General features: G+C 36.9%; 1 pseudogene; it reads right to left on the bottom strand.

The window, feature by feature from the left end:
- Nucleotides 1-4,653: 4,653 nt before the first annotated feature.
- On the bottom strand, nt 4,654-4,825 carry LOC118528595 (U4 spliceosomal RNA; annotated as a pseudogene).
- Between the last annotated feature and the right edge of the window lie 13,622 nt (nt 4,826-18,447).

Raw genomic sequence — 18,447 nt, 5'->3', positions numbered from 1 at the left:
ATTTTAAATATGCAAAAAAAAAAGCCAAGACAATAATTTGATAGTCTCTGTTATCACTGTGACTATTTTAAAAATGTTAATATTTGACTTTATTTTCTTCAAAATTTTGTCCCTCTCTGAGCTTGTATTTTGGTTCTTTTATAAACATAGGATGATACAGTATGTGACCACATCATATAATCTCTCAGCTCCAAATGCTCTTTTTCAACTCTTTCCCATCTCTGTAAATGCAACACTTTCATCTAGTGTATTCTAGTTACATAAGCAGAACATGGAGTCATTTTTAACATCTCTTTTTTCCTCTGTCCTCATATAGAATTCACCCCAAGTCTTAGTGATATATATATATTTTTTTCTTTTTTTCCAAAACATCTCCCAGATCCAGTGAGTTATTTTCAGCTGTACTGTAACTAAGGCCATCAGTAGTCAACCTGCCATTGTGTTTTATCTGGACTGCTACAATAATCTTCCAACTGGTCTGATACCCATCCACACTTCTTTCTCTAAACTGTTCTGCACACTGTAGCCAGAATGATCTTTGTGAACCACACATTCGATCCTTAAACCGTTCAATGGCTTTCCATTACACTTGAGATGAAAAGAAAGCTCTTTGTTGTAGATTTTAAGATGCCGTAACGTCTTACTTTTTTGGCATCATCTTGCATCACAGTGTCCCTCAAGGCTACTATATATAGTTGTGTATGTTGTGCACTGCATAACTCCAGGAAGCACTTGACACATTTTAGTCCACTTGATGAAGCTTCTGCAATATCAAAATTAACACATTCATATGGGAAACACTGCTTCCCACCCCACTCCCCCTCTTTTTGCTCTTCAGCTCCTGGCCTTATTTTATGCCCTAAAATGTATCTTTACTTTTTTACCGTAAGGTCTTTTATTCTTGCTTCTTTTTCTTCCTGGAATAGGCTTTCTTCCTTTCTTTATCAGGTTAACCACAAAGCATCTTTCAAATCTCTGCTTAGTCTTTGGACCTTCAGTTGGGTTAAGTATCCTTATTACACTTAGGTATATGTCCCTGTAGGTCTCCTTTATATCATGTAATTATTAGACTAATATTTGTTACTCTCACTACAATGTGAAAGGTGGGCAGTAAGTGCAATTGGCTCATCATTATATTCCAAGTAGGTGGCACAGAGAGAGCCTACTAGATATTGTCAGTTGATGAATTTATAATGTTTGGACCTCTTTTTTCCACATATGAATGTATCATGTATACTCTTCTCCAGTATGCCTTTGCTGGTTGCGTATCGGTTTACAATCTGCATATTCCATAGCTAGCTATTCTCATCTGTTGGACGTATTCATTGTTTCCAGTTTTCCAGTATTGTTCATATTGCCTCATTTCATCTTATTAATCATCAACTGGATTCAGAGAGAGTTATAGCCTGGATTTATGCAAAGATAAGACAAATTTTTTTAGATGGGAAGAAAAGCATGTTGAAGGGCATAGTTAGGAGTTAGGAAGAGGTTATTAGGAAGTCAGAAACAGCTTTGACATGTAATCAAAAGCAAATTTCTTAGGAGGAAATAAGGAGAAAAATTACTATTATTGGAAAGCCTTGAAGTTTGGAGTGAAGTATTTGGCTTCTGCCATATTGCTAAATTCAACTAAATTGCTTGGTTTGGGATGAATATAATGAGTGCAGATGCTCATGATTTAATGAACAATATTTTATATTTTTTCCATTTTTTCACCTAATCCCATAATACCATCTTGACTTTTCATCTCTAATTTCCTATTATGTCCAATTTAGGGCTGTGAGGATATACTGAGAATATCAAAGAAGCAACTGTAACAAATAGCCACTATAGAAGTGAAATTTTGGATTCTTTCACCAAACTAAATACCAACACTATTATTAGTGAGTGAAACAATCGTAATGTGGTAAAGATCAGAGGTGTACCAATTAGTCTAAGAGAATTAAACATATCAAGATTTAATGACCATCTATGAACACTAGACTGATGAAAATAGAGGAAGCAGGACTCCCTGGTGATTGATGGGAAAATGTCAGATGGAGATTCATGGCTCTATGCCGTGAAAGTTAATAGTGACAGCTACAGAGGACTGGCTCAGGAGAGGGAAGCAGTTCTCTTTTGAACTTCTCTGTTATCATGGGAAAAAGTGCATTGGATAACAGTGGTAATTAAAGAAACATTCTCTTGCAGGGTTGTCTAAATGAATTTGGTACATGTTAAAAAAATCAACTCTAAGTGCTTTAATCTGTCAGGAAATTTATAATCTGTCATAACTGGAAATCCTGAGGTAGGATAGGCTACCTCTGATGTTCAGTGGTTCAGTGATATCATCTAGAATCCCTTTTTTTTAATCTCTCTTTTCTACCATTCCTGCTGCAAAATGGGGCCAGTGATTCCAGGGTTCACATCTAGACAGGGTAAGAAGAGAGAATGTATCTTCTTACAGCAGCCAGTAAGTACAGAAGAGGTATTTCCTATAATCCCACCCAACAACTACCTACTTATATCTGAAGAGAATTATTGTTCTTGAGCCAACTATTGGAAAAGGGATGGGCTTACCATTATTAACTTAGAAGAATCATTAGGGGTAGTGTTGACTAGGGGTAGTCAACCACAATAAGCAATATAGCAAATAACATTTATTAAAATGACAAATATGTAAAGTTATTAGAATCTGACTAATGACAATCAATTACGGTGGTGTCGATAAGAATTCATGTTTGTAGATTGTTTTTGTTGAAAGACATATGACTTCAATTTTTATGACTTTTCATAATATAGGTACTTTAATTATTTCCCAACTTTTGTCTTCAGAGTCTGTTTCTTCAAATCTAATCTATCTTCAAATCACTGAGAAAAGAGAGTCTCATTTATTTACTTATTTATTCTAGGTTCTGGAGATAGAATAATGTCCAAGGCAGGGAAAATTCTGTTTTCATGGAGTTTATACATAGTAGCAGGAGGTGGAAAATAAATATATATCCACAATATAATTTTAAATATGGATAATTATCTTTTAGAAAAGAAAAATCACCACATTACAAAGGCATGTAAATAACTTCTGTCAGACATTTCAGTAATAGTGTATATCGGTTGTAATTAAATAAAGATCTTGTTCAACATTCAGCTGTGATCAGACTTTGGCTCTGATTAGCACTTGGCTGTGAAGAATTTATGGCATACCAGCATGCTGTGCACATGGATTGAGAAACACTAGCTGTGTGACCTTGGGCCAATTGTTTAACCTCTGTCAATGGTCCAGTTTCTTCACTCAGTAAGGTAGGATAATAATACTATCTATTTTAAGGCATTACTTTTTTTTAAATTTTATTATATTAATCATCATACATTACATCATTAGTTTTTGATGTAGTGTTCCATGATTCATTGTTTGCATATAAGGCATTTCTATGAAGAGTTTAGAACAGTGCCTGGCCCATATAAGTGAAGTGTAAGTGTGTGTAAAATTAATAAAATAGAATTTAATAAAATAAATGCATCTTATTAACTAGGAAGAGAAATGAGCCTCTGCTTTAATTCTTTTACTTTATATATGAGGATTAGAAATGGACTTGAGAGGGTATTTAGTTCAATGTTCTCATATCAAATGGAAGGAAATGAAGCTGAGAGACAGGGTAGTGTGTTTGAGCCAGAAGTAGACCTGAGGTCTTTCTCATGCCTGTGCACTGCTCTTTCTAGTATTTTATTCTGCCATGATCTTCTTTCACACATGTTTTAAGTATATACATCCTTAGGAAAGCAGAACCTGCCTCTATCCAAGGGTAATTTCATAAAGAGCTGTAAACCCCTGTTTCCTGGTGTTGTATTTACTACTTCATTCTTGCCCTGGGGTCTGGATATGCAGTCCATTTGGTAAAAAGCGGGTGTTTTCAGAGCCAAAATGTTGTGATTACCTCAGTGTTTCATATACTGGTGTTTTTGGTTAAAGTCCTAATTAGCCTTCTGTAGCTAATGAGCTTGTGGGTTATAAATCTACTTATTATTATGAATGATAGGGCCAGTGCCTAAAATTCGCCAGTTTTGCACTAAGACATAATTATTTATGAAAAGGCCTTGCCCCAGAAATGGAAATTATAATAATTAGATTTAATCTTTCTGTGGCTTATGTATTTTTTTTCCCCAAAGAAACAGATGTCTAGAGGGTGCTAATTACTAGTAGTGGAAAGTTTCCTAGTCAGACAAATCAGAAAGTCAGGAGGCAAAACCCTGGAACTTTTAGCCACCACTTAGCCTTGTGCCTTTAGAAAAGAAGCAATCCCCAGAGGCTTTCTGTTAACTGTAGATTTGTACTACATAACGTCACCAGCTGAGGATCCTTATAGCTTTGTCTCTTTAGAAGGCAATGGATGTTTTTTAAGGTGCTTTTCAAAAAATAATTAAATAGGTATAAAAAAGTTGTTTCCAAAAGTTTGTTAACTTGGTTAAAACTGGACCATGATTAATGTTATATCAGGAAAAAGAATATGGAAATTACCCCTTTTGTTCAGGACACTGAGCTTCATAGTCAAGCATGGGCTTACCCAAGAGTCTACAGCTAGTGGCAGGTTACAAACTGAAACACAAGTACTCAGTTCCCCAGTCTAGATAAAGAATATGTCTATTCAATTTTCTTGAATTAAGTAGCATAACTACATTCATTAAAATCAATGAAAAATTTAATTAAAAAATCCTATTACTAAGATGAAAAGATACTGCTGGTAGTCTTTGTGGCTGAAGATGCTGTTTCTAGATTTTAGTTTTCAATTAGCAATAATCACACCTCGGATAAACCTCATTGGCTACGATACTGCCACTGCGCAAAGCTTGTTTCTAGATTTTAATATAATAATAAAATTAAATTAGAATAAGGACAATCTTTAGAGACTATCAGTCTAAATTAGTTTGGTCTAGATGCTAGACCCAAGTCCTCATTTTAGATGAGGACACAAAGGTAGAGTGACAGGTTATGTGAGATTTAACACTAGACGGCTTGTTAGTGACAAAGCTGGAACTAGGGCAGAAGTCTCCTGGCTTCTAGTTAAGTATGCTTCCAACTACACCTCAAAGCCATCAGATTGTCCTTAGCTAGCAAAATATTCATCTTGCCTCCTCATCTCCTGCAAATCCTCACCTCACCTCTTCCATCTCTCCCTACGACGTGGGTTTCTCCCTATCCAGCCTGAGGAAGGATGCCCTTGCAATTTTATAGAAGCATTTTGAAGTATTCATATTGTCCATAAAAAAAGAGATATGTAGTACATACGTATATGTACTTCATAATTGCACTCCAGTCTTTCATCCTTGCTAGTGTAGCTTAATGGACATGAGTATGGACTCTGAGGTTCAAATCCTGCTGCCCTCATTTGTAATCTGTGTCTCCTTGAGCAAGTAACTCTCTGCTTCAGTGTTCTCATCTGAAAAAAAAAAAAAAACTGGGATCATTAATAGTAAATACCTCGCAAACAATGAATAATGGAACGCTACATCAAAAACTAATGATGTAGGCGCCTGGGTGGCTCAGATGGTTAAGCGTCTGCCTTCGGCTCAGGTCATGATCCCGGGGTCCTGGGATCGAGCCCTGCATGGGGCTCCCTGCTCCATGGGAAGCCTGCTTCTCCCTCTCCCTCTGCCTCTCCCCAGCTCATGCTCTCTCTATATATATATATATCTCTCTGTCTCAAATGAATAAATAAATTAAAAAAAAACTAATGATGTAATGTATGGTGATTAACATAACATAATAAAATAAAAAAATAAAACAAACAAAAAAAGTAGTAAATACCTCATAGATTTTTGTGAACATTAGATAAACTGATACTCATAAAGCATGTAGGATGGTGCCTGGTACCTACTATGTATGCACTTAGGAAATGGTGGCTGTTATTTTTTATAGTATTAGACAGAAACAAGTCAATGTATAAAATACTGTGGATTATAAATGTTGAAAGCTTCCAAGTGCCATACATAAATAAGCCCTTATATTAATCAGTGTTATCACAACAACCCCAAATTGGACATGAGCCCAATTTTATGGACAATAGCACCGAGACCCAGAATGATTACATCACTTGCTCAAAGCCACACAGCTATTCACTGACAGCTTCCATAACTCACATTGTTGGTACAGTCATATCTCATGGTTTTGCATATCGATCCAGATTCCAGAAGCCAGTGATTACCCTCTAAATTTTCTAATTGCACACCTCTGAGGTTTTTTTTTTCTTTAAAACAGTGAAAATCATAATTGATAATAGCGCTGAGTTGTTTTTGTAAGGGCCTTCAAGAACGTTAAGGCTATGCTGCTGCACGATGCAGGGTATTATAATGCTCTGGTGGATTCTAAAATTCGGAAGCGAGCAGTTTATTTAGCACTGGAACACACCTGGCCTAAGGGATGGCGGGAAATGGTATGAATTAAAGGTCAACCACCTCTACTTCCTGACTCAGGGATCCCTTTAAGGCCTGAACTGACAGGGCTGATCTCTAATAACGATCACCCACCGAATGACACCATCTGGCATTTGTCAGACGAGAGGGGACAGAGCAACAGCTGTGCCATCTGCGTATGTTGCCAGTGACTTGAAAATGAATGGGCAGGCAGAGTCTGTGCTTCCAGCTGAGTGAATCTGCTGTCATTCCCCAGCTCTGTCTTTTTAAAGATTTTCTGTACAGATATTTCTTCAAAGATCCTGGCATCCTCATCTATACTTTTGTGGTGTAAATTACACTGATACCTTTAACTTCAGATGTTTTGAAATTGAACCCATGGTTTCTTCATCTTACTCACTTCACACACCAAAAACCAGGACTTCTTCCACTGTTTCTAGTTCAACAAATGACATTCTAACCTATCAAGTTGGGCAAAACAGAAATGTGTCTTATCATTTCTATCTCTCTCTTCTTCCACCCCTTATCACTCCTCAGACTATCGGATCCTTTGTTTTGTGCTCTCGTAATACTGTGTGATTTTTCATTCATAGAACTTACCAAACTTTGTGATCATAGATTTATCTTTGTGACTATTTCATGAATATTATATATGCATATTTTCATATACATGTATATACATACCACTTCATGGGCCTATAAGCTTCATGAGAGCAGGGATCATGTCTCTGTTTCCTTATCGGTGCTTACATACCTGTTTTTGCTATAACTTCCATGTTTATCACATAGTAAGGGCTCGGAAATTGTTGAATGAAGCTTTGTGCTCCTTGCTACATTTTTTACAGTGGCATATCTTTAGAAAAGGAATTGCTAATAATGAGAACTATCAAACAAAAATGGACTGATGCCGGAAATTATAAGATCTCCACATTTGTTTTCGCTAGCATCTGGATGGACTTCCGTCATCTGGAATGTAGGGAATTTGGAATAGTTTGGAATTCTACCCCCAATACCATGGCTTATTATTCTTTTGTGGTCACTAAGGCATTATAAATAGTTAAAATGAGGGTTTTTCACAGGAGTGACAGGAGACTTGAATTTCAGTTCAGATCTCAGTGAACTTGAACTACTCACTTTTATTATTAGCAATCCTGTTTCCTCATCTTTAAAATGAGATGCATTAATAAGGATAGATTAGGTTTCCAGAAGTAACAAGTAACCCTCTTTACTCCACGGTTTAATCCAACAGAATTAACTTTAATTAACTTAATTAAATTATTTTGCCTGTCCCATATGGGTGGGCATAGGGCTTTGATCCACACAGTCACTTAGGGACCAGCTGACAGAGGTTTTCCTCTGTTGGAGTTGAACCACTGTGAACATGAGTCTTCCTGATTTGCCATGTTGTCTCATCATTAGAAGAGAGATTGGAGAACTGTGTATAAGCATTTTATTTCCTCATTTTTTTTTATTATTATGTTATGTTAATTACCATACATTACCTCATTAGTTTTTGATGTAGTGTTCCATGATTCATTGTTTGCGTATAACACCCAGTGCTCCATGCAGAACGTGCCCTCTTTAATACCCATTACCAGGCTAACCCATCCCCCCCACCCCCCTCCCCTCTAGAACCCTCAGTTTGTTTTTCAGAGTCCATAGTCTCTAATGGTTTGTCTCCCCCTCTGATTCCCCCCCCTTCATTCTTCCCCTCCTGCTATCTTCTTCTTCTTTTTTTTTTTTTTAACATATAATGTATTATTTGTTTCAGAGGTACAGGTCTGTGATTCAACAGTCTTACACAATTCACAATGCTCACCATAGCACATACCCACCCCAATATCTATCACCCAGCCACCCCATCCCTCCCACCCCCCACCACTCCAGCAACCCTCAGTTTGTTTCCTGAGATTGAGAATTCCTCATATCAGTGAGGTCATATGATACATGTCTTTCTCTGATTGACTTATTTTGCTCAGCATAATACCCTCCAGTTCCATCCACGTCATTGCAAATGGCAAGATTTCATTCCTTTTGATGGCTGCATAATATTCCATTGTATATATATACCAAATCTTCTTTATGCATTCATCTGTCGACGGACATCTTGGCTCTTTCCACAGTTTGGCTATTGTGGACATTGCTGCTATAAACATCGAGGTGCGTGTACCCCTTCGGATCCCTACATTTGTATCTTTGGGGTAAATACCCAGTAGTGCAATTGCTGGGTTGTACAGTAGCTCTATTTTCAACTTTGTGAGGAACCTCCATACTGTTTTCCAGAGTGGCTTCACCAGCTTGCATTCCCACCAACAGTGTAGGAGGGTTCCCCTTTCTCCACAGCCCCGCCAACATCTGTCACTTTCTGACTTGTTAATTTTAGCCATTCTGACTGGTGTGAGGTGGTATCTCATTGAGGTTTTGATTTGGATTTCCCTGATGCTGAGCAATGTTGAGGACTTTTTCATGTGTCTGTTGGTCATTTGGATGTCTTCTTTGAAAAAAATGTCTGTTCATGCCTTCTGCCCATTTCTTGATTGGATCATTTGTTCTTTGGGTGTTGAGTTTGATAAGTTCTTTATAGATTTTGGATACTAGTCCTTTATCTGATATGTCATTTGCAAATATCTTCTCCCATTCTGTCAGTTGTCTTTTGGTTTTGTTGATTGTTTCTCTTGCTGTGCAAAAGCTTCTTATATTTATGCAGTAATCAAAAATCTCCCAACAAACAAGAGCCCAGGACCAGATGGCTTCCCAGGGGAATTCTACCAAACATTTAAAGAAGAATTAATACCTATTCTTCTGAAACTGTTCCAAAAGATAGAAAGGGAAGGAAAACTTCCAAACTCGTTTTATGAGGCCACCATTACCTTGATCCCCAAACCAGACAAAGACCCCATCAAAAAGGAGAATTACAGACCAATATCCTTGATGAACATGGATGCAAAAATTCTCACCAAAATACTAGCCAATAGGATCCAACAGTACATTAAAAGGATTATTCACCACGACCAAGTGGGATTTATCCCTGGGCTGCAAGGTTGGTTCAACATCTGCAAATCAATCAATGTGATGCAATACATTAATAAAAGAACAAGAACCATATGATCCTCTCAGTAGATGCAGAAAAAGCATTTGACAAAGTACAGCATCCTTTCTTGATCAAAACTCTTCAGAGTATAGGGGTAGAGGGTACATACCTCAATATCATAAAAGCCATCTATGAAAAACCCACAGCGAATATCATCCTCAATGGGGAAAAACTGAGAGCTTTCCCCCTAAGGTCAGGAACATGGCAGGGATGTCCACTATCACCACTGCTATTCAACATAGTATTAGAAGTCCTAGCCATAGCAATCAGACAACAAAAATAAAAGGCATCCAAATCAGCAAAGAAGAAGTCAAATTCTCAGTCTTTGCAGATGATATGATACTTTATGTGGAAAACCCAAAAGACTCCACCCCAAAACTGCTAGAACTCATGCAGGAATTCAGTAAAGTGGCAGGATATAAAATCAATGCACAGAAATCAGTGGCATTCCTATACACCAACAACAAGACAGAAGAAAGAGAAATCAAGGAATTGATCCCATTTACAATTGCACCCAAAACCATAAGATACCTAGGAATAAATCTAACCAAAGAGGCAAAGAATCTGTACTCAGAAAACTATAAAATACTCATGAAAGAAATTGAGGAAGACACAAAGAAATGGAAAAATGTTCTATGCTCACGGATTGGAAGAACAAATATTGTGAAGATGTCAATGCTACCTAGAGCAATCTACACATTCAATGCAATCCCTATCAATCCCTATCAATCCCTATCAATTCAATGCAATCCCTACCATCCACTTTTTTCAAAGAAATGGAACAAACAACCCTAAAATTTGTATGGAACCAGAAAAGACCCCAAATAGCCAGAGGAATGTTGAAAAAGAAAAGCAAAGCTGGTGGCATCACAATTCTGGACTTCAAGCTCTATTACAAAGCTGTCATCATCAAGACAGTATGGTACTGGCACAAAAACAGACACATAGATCAATGGAACAGAATAGAGAACCCAGTAATGGACCCTCAACTCTATGGTCAACTAATCTTCGACAAAGCAGGAAAGAATGTCCAATGGAAAAAAGACAGTCTCTTCAACAAATGGTGTTGGGAAAATTGGACAGCCACATGCAGAAGAATGAAACTGGACCATTTCCTTACACCACACACAAAAATAGACTCCAAATGGTTGAAAGACCTAAATGTGAGACAGGAGCCCATCAAAATCCTAAAGGAGAACACAGGCAGCAACCTCTTCGACCCCAGCCACAGCAACTTCTTCCTAGAAAAATCTCCAAAGGCAAGGGAAGCAAGGGCAAAAATGAACTATTGGGACTTATTGCCTCATTCTAGAAGTAATATCACTTCTCACATTTCATTGGCAAGAAACAGACAACTAGGAGGGCTGAGAAATATAAAGGAGCAAATGGTATTTGGTGAATGACAGTATCTTGCACATAAGGGGATGGTGATTATTTGTTTTCCTGACCAGTATAAACCTTTCTTAAAATGAAATATATAAATATATAAAACAAATAAGAGTGAAACTGTACTAATAGAAGCACAGCTGAAGAGGCTAGGACTTCTGCCTGTTTGTTCTATACTTCATAGCAGTCATGCCATGTAATTACACCCAAGGCACCTCCATGAACTATTTGGGGCTTGCTGTGCACAGTGTGAAAACTTCCTGGCTGGGTGATTTCTAAGGTTGATAGAAACAACTTTAAAATTCTATTTGTAAATGATGAGTTCTTTTTCAAATTTATTATGCAACTGTAATACAAGTTAAAAGTCAATTGCCAATTCTTAAGGATTTTTAGCAACTTATTTTAATTGAAACATGATATACTAGTAAAAAAGAAAAAGAATCCACTCATAATCCCTAACAAAATTATTTTTTTAGTTGCCTTTAGGTCTAGTCCATATGTGTATTTTACCTAGTCGCATTTATATGCAATTTTGTATCTTTTTAAAGATCCATTTGTTTATTTTAGAGAGAGAGAGAGCACGAGCAGGAGGGGCAGAGGGAGAGGGAGAGAGAGAATCTTCAAGCAGACTCCATGGTGAGCATGGAGCCCTATGTGGGGCTTGATCTCATGACCTTGAGATCACGACCTGAGCCGAAACTGAGTCCCACGCTTAACTGACTGCCCAGGTGCCCCTTATATTTTATCATATATATTTTTTTCAATCCTATTGCTCTTTGTAATGATTATTTTTATAATGGAATATTTTTAACTAGTGCAAGCCTAAATGCAATAATGTAAGTCTTTATGTCAGTATCTGGAAATATATTAATTTTCAAAAAATGGCAATAATAATAATTTCAGATTGAATTTTTTTTTTTAAGATTTTTATTTATTTGAGAGAGACACAGAGGAAACACAAGCACGGGGAGCGGGAGAGGGAGAAGCAGGCTCCCCGCTGAGCAGAGAGCCCGGCGCGTGGCTCGATCTCAGGATCCCGAGATCATGACCTGAGCCGAAGGCAGACGTTTAATGACGGAGCCACCCAGGCAGCCCTCAGATTGAATTTTTAAGAGAAATTTTGAAACTTGAAAAGAAACTGATAAATTAGGAGTGATTCACTGAAGGTAAAGTAGTAAGCTGAGCAGTAAACTCTATATGAAGCAAACATATTATCTGAGTTAAAACCAGAGTTATGTTAATACATTGGTGAGAATGTACTATGCTTTGTGCATTGTCTAAGCACTTCCCATGAGTTGTCTCACAACAACAACCTGTGAGAAATAGGTAAAATTATTTTATAAATCATTTTACAGAGGAGAAAACTGAAGCTCAGTTTGCTTAGCAATTTGTCCAGAGTTAGAAGACTAGACTGTACATCTTCTGGACTCAAATCCAGTTATCTCCAAAGCCTAGGCACTTGCCTCCCATTACATGAAGACATGTTCAGAGGCAACCATCTGTGGTGAGGTGAGGAGGTGGTACAAGTCTCTTGTGAACCTTCCCCAGTCCTACTGTTTTTTTTCCTTTTTACATTATCAGCATTTAAAAATTACATTGAAATTCAGTTTGAAGCCATAGATTACAAATGAAATGTTAAAAAAGACTTTTAATGCCAATATATTTTAATATTGTTCCATGGTTCATTTTACTACAGAATTAATGAGAGTACACAAATGACAGATTTTTCTGTGGGTAATATTAATTCTGTCTCTTGACCCAGTTAAAAAAAAAAAAATCTAATAGATTATATAAATCAAACCCAGCAAGAAAACAACCTATTTAAACTGCCTTTAAGCCAGTATACACAATAGTAATGACTCGAATCGTGTTGCAAAAGAGAGGAAGCTTATAAACAAATATTGATTATTAATTCAAATTTTAACCAAGTCCATGCTAAAGGACCTTGACCTATAGGTAGTACTAACAAATGCATGTAGAAGCAGACTTTAAAGCCAAATATCCATTTTCTTTTTAATGTATATTTATCTTCATTTTAAAAGGTATGGTGCAATATTAGTCTTGTTGATAACATTTCTCTTACAAAGTAGGGAGCATAGCTTTCATCCTTCAGTCAAAATGGGGACCACAGATAGGTTTCACCTGGCCCAAGTAGTGTTAATTATTTGTCAACATTTTAAATTTGGGATTGTGGTAGGCAGAATAATGGCTCCCCAAAGATGTCCATGCCTAGTACTTAGGATTCTGAGAATATATTTCATTACACAGCACAAGGGGCTTTGCAGATATTATTAAGGTTATGGACCAAACCTTTATTTATTTATTTTTAAAAGATTTTTATTTATTTATTTATCTGACAGAGAGAGACACAGCGAGAGAGGGAACACAAGCAGGGGGAGTGGGAGAGGGAGCAGCAGGCTTCCTGCCAAGCAGGGAGACTGATGCGGGGCTCGATCCCAGAACCCTGGGATCAGGACCTGAGCAGAAGGCAGACACTTAATGACTGAGCCACCCAGGCACCCTGGACCAAACCTTCAAAGGAAGAGATTATCCTGGATTATCTAGGTGGGCCCAATCTAATTACATGAACCCTTAAAGACAAAGAACTTTGTCCAGCTGGAAGGCAGAGAGATGTGGCTGCTGGTAACATCTGAGATAGTCAAAGCTTTAGAGAGACTCTGCTCACTTGCAGGAAGGAAGTCACATGGAAGGTGTGAGAAGGAATGTGGGCAGCTTCTAGTAGCCAAGGCCATCCACAGCAAGGAAACAGGCACTTCAGCTTTGCAACCATAAGGAATTAAATTTGCCAAACTTGGATGAGCTTGGAAGCCAATATATCCTCAGAACCTCTAGAAAGAAATGTAACTTAGCCGATACCTTGATTTCAACCTTGGGAGACTCTAAACAGAGGACCAAGTTGAGTCACACTCTAGCTGAATCTCTGGCCTACAGAAAATAGGAGATAATAAAGGAGTGTTGTTTTAAGGCCCTAAATTTGTGGTAATCTTTTATGGTGGCAAAAGGAAATTAATACTGAGATCTCTTATATAGACAAATTCATGTTGTTGAGCACATTTTTTGTTTTGCCATACTGGTTTAGAGTTGAGTAGCAGAGGACCCTTTGGGAGGAAGCCTATACTCATATTTATACAAGTTACCACCTGGCCCACTTTACTCATTTGCATAATCTACCTGACCTACTGGCACTTGTGTTTTCAACCACTGATCTGCAAGTTAAAGGGGACAGACCCAGATAGGAACACTCATGGTCAGCTTGGGGACTTTTCTGTTCCTCTTCCAATGACATTGACTTCAACATTCCTAATTTTTGCCTCAAATGCCGTTTCACATTAGATCCCACTCTGTCCTTCACTTCCCTCTCTCTCTGTTTCTTTCTTTATTTTTAATAGAGCTTAGTGGACCCAACAAAGTTGGTTGCTGTAGAAACATAACCCTTCCTTTTCATAAATGTTTTTCAGAAATAAATGTCATCATGCAGTTCTTTTATCAAGTTTCTTTTACTGCCTCAGTTGCCATGGAGTTTCCCTCCTCCATTCATTGAACCATGTCGGACAAATGTTTTTGCTACAGAATCCAAGTGAAGGCAGTGCTCCAATATTTTATATTTAATTATAGTTGCTGCATATAAGGACAGGGCACTAGATTATGTAGGAAGAGTAAATAAATACATCTTGTTCTTGGTGTGGAATTATTTTGCAGTAGAAAAAAAACCAGTCTAAATAATGAAACAAACATCTGCCTGGACAAGAGAGGAATCCCCCAACCCTAAATATTTGGATGCTTCTTGTGCTAGTGATTGGAAATATCAATAAAGCTTAATCATCACTTCCATGTTTTCATGTATCATGTGTATCTCTTTATTTCTTAAAAACATTTATTTAAGAGTGAGAAAGAGAACATGCACACAAGTGGGGGGAGGGACAGAGAGACAAGCAGATTCCCTTCTGAGTGTGGAGCCCAGCGAGGGGCTCAATCCTAGGACCCTGAGATCATGACGTGAGCCTAAATAGAAAGTCAGACGCTCAACTAACTGAGCCACCCAGGCATCCATGTATCTCTCTTTTTTATCACTTCTCATAGCTGAATTTAACATTTGTTTATTCAGTTAGTCTCTCCCACTACATAGTTAAGCTTTCTGATGGCAAATTCTCTATCTCTTGATCCTCATTTTATCCTAAGCATACAGCACAGTGCCTGTATTATTGTAAGATTTCAGTATTCTTTGTTGAATGAAAGTTGTGTTATCATTTGTGTCTATGCAACTGTGTGTACTGGGTGCCTGGGTGGCTCAGTTGGTTAAATGTCTGCCTTCTGTTCGGGTCATACTCTTGGAGTCCCAGGATCAAGCCCCACATTTAAGTCTAAACATGATTCAGGGAAACCATTTGTTTAAGAAGTTGAAAGAATTCAGCTTCCCAGATATATCCACATTAGGGTAATGCCCAGAGAACTGGGTCTGTTCCACATCCTGTTAAATAGCAGCCTGATAATGTCATGTATAAGGAAAGTATATGTCATATTGTCAAATATGTCAAATATAATGTAATATTCCAGGAAAGTAAAGGAATAAAAGTAATTTATCATGGACTATAAGTTGTCTTGTCATGTGTGCCAAGCAATACTCCTCAAATATTTGAGTAACCATTTTTTTTAAAGTAGGCTCCACACCCAGCGTGGAGCCCATTACAGGGCTTGAACTCATGACCCTGAGATCAAGACCTGAGCTTAAATCAAGAGTCAGATGCTTAACTGACTGAGCTACCCAGGCACCCTTTTAAGTAGTGATTTTGACCGGTGACGTGGACTCATTAGAAGCTCTTTCTAGCTGTTGATTGCAAAACTTTGAATCTTCTTCCAGCCTCAGTGTGCCTCTACCATCTTAATTTTCATGTCTTGAATCTTTGTTAATCTTACATCTTGTCTACCAGTTTGTTTCACTGGTTGCAATTTTGTTTTTGATCTTCCACACTGAAAGTTGCTCATGACAGCATGTGTCATTTCATTTCATCACAGAGTAGAGACATACCTGTAGCTTATAACAGATGCTCTTCCTCTAAGGAGAGTTCTCAAAGTTAATCCTGGAAGAAGAAGTCAATTTCTAGGACTTGGAGAACTACTAACGTCTCTGTTCCAGTCAGAAAAGCACAAGTGGAAAAATTTCACACAAGAGCTTTTGTCTTAAAAATTATTTTTCAAAAATTGATACATTTATTTTCTATCTGAAAATAATACATATTTATTATAAAATTTAAATAATGGAGATTAGGGAAAATGAAAATTACTCCTTTTCCTCTACTGTTTAATTCTACTTCTCAGAACCACTTTGGTACTTGACAAATCTCAAGACTATGTTTCTCATGTAGGCCCTGAATTTAGTCTGACACAGGCTAGAGTCAAGCTCTATCATTGCCTTTCTGAGTGAAGTTAGGAAAGTCACCTAATCTTTCTGAGCTTTGGTTTCTTCATTTATAAAATAGAGTTTCTAGTGGTACCTACTTTATAGGCTTAATATAAGGATTCAATGAGGAAATGCACACTACATGCTTAGCAAAGTGTTTGATATTCAACACTGGTATTATTGGGGCATTGCTATTCATTTTAATTATTTACAATATTTTGCTAAAAATGTACCGATGGCTATCTTTCCAAGTCAATACTAAACATCAAAGTTATCTTTTAAGTGACTCCAGAATATTCCAATAGATGAGTATACCATGATTTCCCTACTGATAAAAGTTTCTCTTAATTTTAATCTATTTTTGTGTTCAAGTCATTTATTTTCTATAAATATAAGATTAAGATAATTTAGAAATCCCATTAGCCCAGCCCTCAGTACTTATTTATTGCCAATCATTGGCTATGGTGTTCACTCCCTACCTAATTGAATGTGATCAACTGTCATTCCAGGTTAGATGATACTTTATTGAACACTAGTGCCATTTGAGGGATATAAATGCCTACTGATGAGATCATTTGGGTATTAACAACTATGAAGTCTGAAGGGAAGAGAATTATCACTGGCTGAATTAAACATTTAACCTTTTACATGTTATTTGAAGATATCATTTGGTATTATTGCTTAAGAAAAGAGTAGGCAATTTACATCATCTGCCTTCTCCAAATATTAGAGTCACCATAAAAAATTCATAGTAAATTCACACCCAGTTTCTAGAGTAATCCCTGATACGGGTATCCATCCATGTTAGGTTTATAATTAATGGACATTATTTTGTACATACTTTGAGCCATAAATTTTATTTTTTATAAAAATCATTTAAAAGTAAGAACTATGGGTAGCCATTTCTGGTTGGTTAGATTGAGCCCCAGGTAGTGACATAATAGATTCAAAGACTGGGAATTTTCTGGAATCTGTATAGGATAAAACTTCCCTGACATACCTCTTTGCCTAAAGTCAGTAAGTAAATAAATTCATAGGCAAGAAACTGTACACGTTTGTACAAATAAATGTTTAGACAAGCAATGATGACAGAAGAGAAAATGGAATTCTGAGTAAAGGAGGCTGTAATTTGTCAAAATAGCAGAATAGTTGCATTTTGTCACCAGTGATAGAATCTTGTCTGCTTACTAGTCTTTTGTTTCTCATCTTGCCTGCCTACTCCGTTCATGAGATTTCTAGGGACCTTAGTTCATTTTTATTATAGAGATTTAAAAAGGAGACTGAAACTTCACTGATGGAGATTAGAGAATGAGAAATTTCATCTTGAGAGTATATTATAGATCTCAGCCTCTAAGTCTATCCTAATTTTAAAGTTTAAGTCAATTTTTAGATAGAGCAGCAGTTTTAAATAGAGAAATAAAAAAGAGTATTTTAAGGCTTCATACAAAATCCCAATTCTGGATAAAATGCCAATTTAGATGAAAGGAAAATTGTTTTTAAGGGTCAGTGAAATCCCACAAGTTAGAATATTGAGGGAAATGCTACAGATTCACAATAAGTCATTGGCGCAAAGGTCTCTTGCCACTCATACCTGGATTGCTGGTTTGTGGTCAAATGGATTTGGCTTCACTTTCCTTTTATTGGATTACTAAGAAGCCATATGCAACACTTTTACAGAAAATACTTCCTGGTGTCAAAAATATTACTACAGACTTCCTAATATCAAAAAGATTACTATAGAATATAGGTAACAAATTAAAAGAAGTATAGAAGAAGCTCAGCTTTGGGTAACTTAGAGTCTTTAAACTTCTTCATTCTAGAATTTCATTGTCCAGACACTCCAACCCACCTTGTTTTTAGTCTAGGTTTTCCTATATTCTTTCTAATTCTTCATGGCTTTTAGTCTTGGTTCAGGCTGTATTTTCCTACAGACTTAATTTTCTAATGAAAAATCATGGATTTATCATTTCATTTATTCAATACATAGTACACACCAGGAACTGTTGAATGTCTACTGCATTCCAGATATCAGACAGTCCCCTAGGTGTTTGAGGATAGCACAGATAAAGATCTATATTTTCATGAAGCTTACATTCTAATAAGGGAAGAGAAATTAATAATAAATACAATAAAGAAGCAAATACAGTAGTTACAATAAAGAAGT

This window comes from Halichoerus grypus, chromosome 2 (genome assembly GCF_964656455.1).
Source record: "Halichoerus grypus chromosome 2, mHalGry1.hap1.1, whole genome shotgun sequence".
NCBI classification, from domain to species: Eukaryota; Metazoa; Chordata; class Mammalia; order Carnivora; family Phocidae; genus Halichoerus; species Halichoerus grypus.
This window is presented reverse-complemented; position numbering and strand designations above follow the sequence as displayed.